The 7,658-nt window shown below is 39.2% G+C and overlaps 1 long non-coding RNA gene across 1 annotated transcript; it reads left to right on the plus strand.

Moving 5' to 3' along the window:
• LOC110471398 (uncharacterized) lies at window positions 1–7,160 on the plus strand. Its single transcript, XR_002465585.3, has 4 exons — window positions 1–1,665; window positions 2,130–2,185; window positions 2,453–2,503; window positions 7,147–7,160. It is a non-coding gene; the product is annotated as an uncharacterized LOC110471398 (long non-coding RNA).
• Window positions 7,161–7,658: the final 498 nt, after the last annotated feature.

Consider the following 7,658-nt stretch of genomic DNA (forward strand, 5'->3'; position numbering starts at 1 on the left):
GCAACCTAGTCCAGTGGAAGGTGTCCCTGACATGGCAGGGGTTTGGAATGGGATGATTTTTTAGCTCCCTTCCAATACAAACCATTCTTTGATTGGATATTTTTTTTTTATTTTTAATTCTGTGTGGATCTCTCACCAGGACAACTGGAGTGACTCCCTACCAGCAGTTTATGGAGCAAAGTCTAAACCAAAACATGCAGCTCCTGCTGCCAGCTCAAAGGGATTTCTGTAAATTGTCAGTGCTTTACCTGTCCTGCCCCCATTCTTCAACAAACAGCAAAGTTCTCATTCTGATGAAGTAAATATCTGGTGAGGACCCTGCAGGGCACATCTGGAGCCCGTTGGTTTTGTCCAGTGCCTTGGGGATGTTTTCACAGGTGTGTAGCTAAACAGAGCCTCTGGGGCTGTCCCCACAAAGTATTTCATCACCGCTGCATTAGGTTGTAAGAAACAAAAAAAGAAGAGTTAATAAACCTATAAACATAGTAGGATTCTATACAGTTTTGTGGATTTATTTCTAGACAAGGGAAAACAAAAAATTATTGCTTGGCAAAGGTCATTTTTTCAAGTATCACATATGTTCACTAGTTAAGTATTTCATTACAGTGCAGATAAAAGCACAAGATGTCTCCAGTGGTTAGTGATGCCATGTTTTATTTATTACCTTTTGTAGCTTTATTCTTCATAAAGGACACCTACATGTCCTTTTCTTAACCTCCAGCTGAGTTTAATTCTGAATGGCAATTCAATGCAATGAAAAAAAACCACAACCAATGAAGCAAACCAAAGCAAAACAACATGTATCCTTAAGACATTTGAAAATATACCCCTAAATGATTTATTTCATTAGATTTCTACAAAAAAAAAAAAAAAATTGTGAAGATGTGGGTTTCTTATAGCAATAGGTCTGAATGGCCTGATACATATCACCAGATAAAAGTGAATCACTTACTGCACTGGTATTCCTAGGTTCCAACATTATCTTTAAAGAGATAAATAAAGATATGATGTTTCTCTTTTGCTACTTGGATTCTTGGCCCTCATTTATAGAAAACTAAAATAACCCAAATTTTCTTTTTCTCAGAAAAATTAAGATCAAGGCTTTGGCAGACTGAAGCTTCCAGCAATCCTAAAGATGAAAAATTCAGCTTCAAAGGTAGAAGGATACTGACAACAAAGGTTTTTTTATAAATACTCAAAGAGTATTTAAAGAAGAATGACAAAAAACACTCAGGTCTGTGGAAAGTTTGATATTTTACTCTAATCCCAAAACTAATATCCATGTATCCATATCCTCCCATCCTCTCCACTTCCTTTGGACAAGGAAGCGGTGGCTTCAACAACCCTCAGGGCAGAGGGGCTGTAAATATATTCCTGGTGGCAAAGTTGGAAAAGTTCTCTGTATCTCCAATGTATGTGATACACCAGTGTAACAAATAGATTAAATCTTGACTTATTTCCACTTTTTCTCACCCAACAGACAGCTCCAGTCTCGGCTGGATGAAGCCAGGGCTTCCATCTGGATCCAAACAAGACTCAAGAGAATCAGAAGCGCTGGTGGGCAGTGACTTTTCTGAAAATTAAATAGTAAAGCAAATAATAAGAGGAACAAACCAAGCACCTAATTTTCCCCCTCCACTCTGTGTACTGACGTGGCAAATTAAGGTAGAAAATGGTTTTAAGAAAGCAGAAGTTGTGTCAGGAAGGATGAATATACCCACAATGGGATTGCAGAGTGTCACAGACCAGCTCTGTGTGAGCTTAGCAGGATAAAAATTAGAGTTGTTTTAAGATACAAAATTCAGCAATAGTCTGGGCTATATAATTAGTCAAAGATAGTCTTCAAATTTGCTGAAGATACCATGGAGAAAAAGGGAACAAACTGTTCTGTTTCCAACATAGAAAGCAACACACACACTTCCAAGGAGGGAATACTCATGTAGTTTTATGTCAAAATTTTTGATAAAAGGGAATGTGAGGCTTTGGAAGAGATGGTCTCCCATCAGGAGTGTAAGGCAACCCCTACCCTTGGGTGATTTCAAGAACATGGATAAAAATCTGCCAGACATTTCAGGGACTAACCAAATGACCTTCTGGATTCTTGTAGAATTTATTCTCTTCCTTTGCAGTCCTCTGATGCTTTCCAAAACCAACCACTACTCCTTGGGCTTCTCAGTATCACACAGTAAGTGAGAACAGTCATTTCCTTCCTCCCCCTCCAGCTTTTGCATTAAATGTGGCTCCAGGAATGATCCCCTGAGAAAACTGGGACTGACAGATTTGTCAGAAAAATTTTAACCAAGACACGGAGAAACAGAAAACAGAACTGCAAACTATGTTTACCAGAAACATGTATTTATAGGGGTTTCCAGGATTGCTTTCAGCAGGTTAATGTCATACGGAACAAAATTCACAATTTAAGAAGTAATCCTAAGCAAGGCTTTCTTCCTAGGAGCCTGAGGGAGGTTTCAACATGTCAATGATGTTCTCCAAGAAAGAATGGGTAAGAAGATTATTTGAGTTCAACACTTTTCCCAGAGAAGCTGTGGATGCCCATCCCTGGAGTGTTCAAGGCTGGTTGGATGGGACTTGGAGCAACCTGGGGTAGTGGAAGATGTCCCTGCTCATAGTAGGGACCTTGAAACGTCCCTTGAGATTTTTAAGATCCCTTTCCATACAGTCAATTCCATGGTTCTATGATTCTATGATTTAATGAACCTCACTTCAATTCAACCTGAATTTGTAATTGGTGGTATCAGCTGGGTGAGTTCACTGAAGATACCCGTGACACATGAACACTCCAACCCATATCTTTCCAACCAGCTGGTGGAAATTATGGTGGAAATTATTACTTTTCAGTGGAACTCTTAGGGGCAGCCCCAAGATGTAATCTTCTCCCACATCTCACTGTGCACCTCCAGGTTGCTGAGAGCTTTTGTGGTTTTTTTTGAGGGTTTTGTTGTTGTTGTTGTTGTTGTTTTTATTTTTTTTAAATAATATCCAATCTAAACCTACCCCAAAGGGCAAAAGCAACTACTTAATCCAGTCACTAGTAAAATAAATATCACATCCAGTAGTTCTATGTGAGCACAGCTCAAGGAATCCATGCACAGCTCAAAGAAAAAGAGGCAAAAATACCATTTCTTCATGAGTATTCCCTTTCTTCCCCCAAACACTTCTACCATTATTAATGAAATTCAATTAACCTCTTTTGCCCCCCTCTTTTCTACAGAGATTTCTGTAGTTATCTATCTCTGTCCATCACATAGACTGGAAATTTTGATAAATCACTCAGACTAATTTGTACATCACTTGAGGCAGATGAGATAAATCATTCAAAAAGCATCTAGTGTCTCGAAATAAAAACTCACTAAACTTGTCAAGAGGGTAAATGCACTTTCATCAACCTGTTCTAGTGGGAAGTGTCCCTGCCGAAGGCTGTAGGGTTGAAACTGGATGACTTTTAGGTCCCTTCTCATCCAAACCAGTCTATGATTCAAAGATCCATCTGTCAGAATTTCCATGGCTAACTAAATTTGGCTGTATAAGGATATGTTTGGAGCTTGAGGCTGTTGTTCAGAGTCTTTGACCAAAGTTTCTGTGTGAGCTTGGAACACTCACTGTCTGGTCACCCAGATCATGGACTCAGATTTTTGCTTCCCTTGTCTTATCTGGCAAATCTTCTGTTGCAATGACCAAAAACTGGGATGGAAGATGTGGGGGTACACAGCACTGGTATCAGTGCTGAAATCAGTTATTTTCCAAGAATCATTGTTTGGGTAAAAAGAAACCTAAAATATCACTCAGTTCCAGCCCTTTGTCAAGGGCAGGGACACTTTTCATCAGACCAGCCCCATCCAACCCGGCCTTGGATACTTCCAGGGATGGGGCAGCCACAGCTTCTCTGGGCAACCTGTGCCAGGGCCTCACCATCCTCGAGTAAATATCTATTTTTAATCAAGTCTCTTTCAATTAGAACCCATTCCCCTTTGTCCTGTCATTACCTGCCCTTGTAAATAGTCTTGCCAGACTGGATTGAATCAAACTGGCTTCCCAGTTCTATTCCAAATTAATAAAATGCAAAGTTGACAATATTTCTAGTGGGTTATGGAACCTACAATCTAAAGAATATCTGTGACTGGAAGTACTTGACATTTGGTGCAGCCCTCCTGGTTATCCACCAGCATTGGTTGTGTGCTATCAGTAATGATTGGAAAAACCAGGATCTGCAGAACTCCCTCCAGGACCAGTTCATTTGCTCTCTCATTTTTTGGCTTGACATAATGTGTGAACACAAATGCATATTTAAAGGGTACAATTCCCTGAATGTACCAAACAAAGCAGCAACCTCTAATTTTGAATTTCCCTGGAGCTGGGGAGAAAAAGGGTTTGTCAGAACTAATAACGGGTGAATCCCAAAATGGGCTGTGAAGAGAAATTGTCTAATCCTAGTCATTTCCCCTGGTAGCCAGCTCCACTTTTACTGGGAGATTCTGCCTGGAAAAATTGTATTTAATAATGTGATTTGTCTATATGGACCTATTTCAGTACAGTTCCACTCTTGGAGACCCATCTGAAGAATTGCAGCCCCACAAGTCAACCATTACATAGGCAACTAAGCAAATGTTAATTTTGGTTGTGATATAGTCTCTGTTTTACTTTAATTGGAGGAAATCCCCAAATCAATCAGTTAGGAAGCATTTGCTTACAGTGGAGTCTGGAGGTTTTTAGGAAGGGCTTGAGTTACAAATAATAAATTATCCCAAAGATAAAGAACTGAACAGCAACATCAGGGAACAAGGAATTATGCAGCGAGTCTTCCCAAAGCACATCTCTTCCCGTTGCTGTGCAAGATGCATTAGCATGTGTAGCATAGTGTTAGGAAACAATTTATTTCTTTTAGGGAGAAGACCTCATTCATCAGAAAAAACATCTGTCTTCACACATGATTTAGTTCTGCAGGTCACGATTTAGTTCATCTGGGTCTCCCTGGTGTAAGACACCATTGAGGTAACAATTAATGGCTTAGTTCCACCCTGCTGAGAGCTATTACTGCCTACTCTGTGTTCCCATGGTGTCTTCCCTTTCCTGGAAGGTACACACAGCCACTGCTGCTCAAGAAGTGCCTGTGCAGAACCCTTAGGATTAAGACAGAAACTCTCTTTGGGACAGAGAAAACATCTCCTTAATTGGGTAGTTGGGACTGCCTGGATGCTGCAGTAGTTTAGTCTCAGGCCACAAGGCTGGCTGGACCTTTCCAAAAATGTATTTAAAACCTCATTAAGTCATAAGATTGTTTTGATTGGAAAAGACTTCTAGGGTCACATACACCACCGATCCCAATAAAATATGTCCCGAAGTCCCACATTTTTAAAATGTTTTTTAAATCCATTCAAACATGGTGACTCCACCACTGGCTGATTCCCTCATCCACATCATTTGCAAAGATATTAAACAGGGCTGACCCCAATTCTCAACCCTGGAGGACACCACTGGTGCCTGGCCCCAGCTGGATTTTACTCCATTCTCACCCAAACCATGAGCAAACAGTTTATCCATTAAAATGTTGGGACAAATGGTGGCAAAAGCTTCACTAAAATCCACATAGGCATCTCCAGCCTTTCCTTCATCCCTGAAGTCACCTTGTGATAAAATAGGATCAGGCTGGCCAAGCAGGATCTGCCTTTCACACCCCTGGTGTCCCCTGGTCCCCTGGAGGTTCTCCACAAGCCACGTGGTGCTGCTCCAGGTGATTTATTCCATAACATGTTCCAACACTGAGGTCAGGCTGACAGGCTGTAAAACAACTCCTGTGAGGAAAATCTTCCACATTCCAGCATTTTGCCTTCAGGCTTATGCCATAATTATGTGAAAACCACATTGTATCCCAAAGGATAACTTTTTCTACGCAGAGCAAATAATTTTATTTATTTATTTCCCTTGAATGAAAAAGAAGCCCAACACTGCTTTTTCTCTGTTGTACATTCAGTAATGTGGTTAAGGCACATGGCTTGCATGAAGTCTGGGTAAGGATAGCTCTTCATGAAATGTAAAGTAATGCAGTATAAAACTGAAACAGTCAGCTTTCTTGTGATATTTACTGAATTTTACATGATCTGAATGTGATATCTGTGCTCTAGTTTCTGCAATCTACTCCACAGTTTCTAAAATATACACACTAGATTTGTGCCTATTAAAATAGCATTATATAGAGATAAGGTGGTTCCAGTAGACAGTTAAATCCAGTTCCAACCTGAAGGTTGGATTTGCAATTTAAACAGAAGGTGACAATTACAGAGTTAAAAAGATTCCTTCATGTCATGAAATGCTTTTGCCTTGCCTTAATTCCCCTTTCTTTAAGAGGAAGTCCAATTTTTTACCTCACTGCAGACTGTAGAGGATGAATACATGAAGGTCATTAAATAGTCAAATAGTAGGCAACAAAAATTATTCTGTAGTGACAAACAGTTAGTAGATACAAAGATAGCTCTAATAAATAATTGCTTCTGAAGTAATTTTATCTTTTTAAAGAGTCACATGGACTATTGAAAGCTAGTAATTTTATCTTTCTAAAGAGTCACAAGGATTATTTAAAGCTGTTTTCAAAAAGAATGTATTTTCATAGAGTAAGAAAATGTCAGGTTATAAAAGTTTTGATCACTATATAAGTTTATTAAGGAAAACAAGAATTTAGCTGTTGATATCTCAGCCTCTCTCAAGCAGAGTAGAAACAAGACCAAGGGCAGATGTCAGAATTTTTTTCCACAGAAAGCACTTATTTTCTTTATCTATGACACCAATTTTGTTTTATTTATAAGACATTTAAATGAATATTCAATTTTTATTAGTCATGCTTGTTTTTTGGGTATTTTATTTAACATCAAAAGGTAACATTTTTTATTCATGAACATTGCACTGTGAAATATTGATTTAAAACACCTGAAAGCATATCTTGACTTATCTTGATTTTTCTTCAATTGCATCTTTTTCCTCCCTTTTGATCTGTGCTGTTTCATCAGTAATGGCTTTAACACATACAGCAACAAGCAGTCCTGTTGTTTTTTTCCTATTGAAAGCCACTCTGGATTATCCTCTTCCACTGAGATTTCCTTTCTGAACTCTTTCTGATCTCTTTGTCAAACACAGGCACTTCAAACAATGATGGTGTGAGAGATATTTTATGTGCTTCAAGAGTCTGATCAGATCCATAAACATCTTTTCCTGCCAAACATGCTGGCTCTGTTATTCACCAAACACTGGGATGCTGAACATTTGACTTCTTTGTGTGCTGGTGATTGTTTCTCCTTTTTTGTGCCAAGGCTCGATGCCTAAAAATAATAACTGTAAATATGGAGTAGTTGTGCATATTCTCCTTTTGCAACTTTTGCTCCATTTCTGCTGCTGAGTCTGCAAAATCAAAGTATGAAGTCAGGTTGCTCTGCTGAAGGCAGATGGAATATTTCAGGAGATATCAGTGGCAAAAAAAAAAAAAAACCTGAACACTTCCATTTTCTGATATGGGGTCTGCAAAATATGGGACAAACCAAACTCCTTTTCTTACATATCTTCTCTCTTCTGTACCCCCCACCTGCCACTCTCCCAGAGAAAGTTAAACGGCATAAAGCTGTGAGCTATCAAGTGACTCGAGAACCTGAGGT

This window comes from Lonchura striata, chromosome 1, assembly GCF_046129695.1.
Source record: "Lonchura striata isolate bLonStr1 chromosome 1, bLonStr1.mat, whole genome shotgun sequence".
NCBI lineage: Eukaryota > Metazoa > Chordata > Aves > Passeriformes > Estrildidae > Lonchura > Lonchura striata.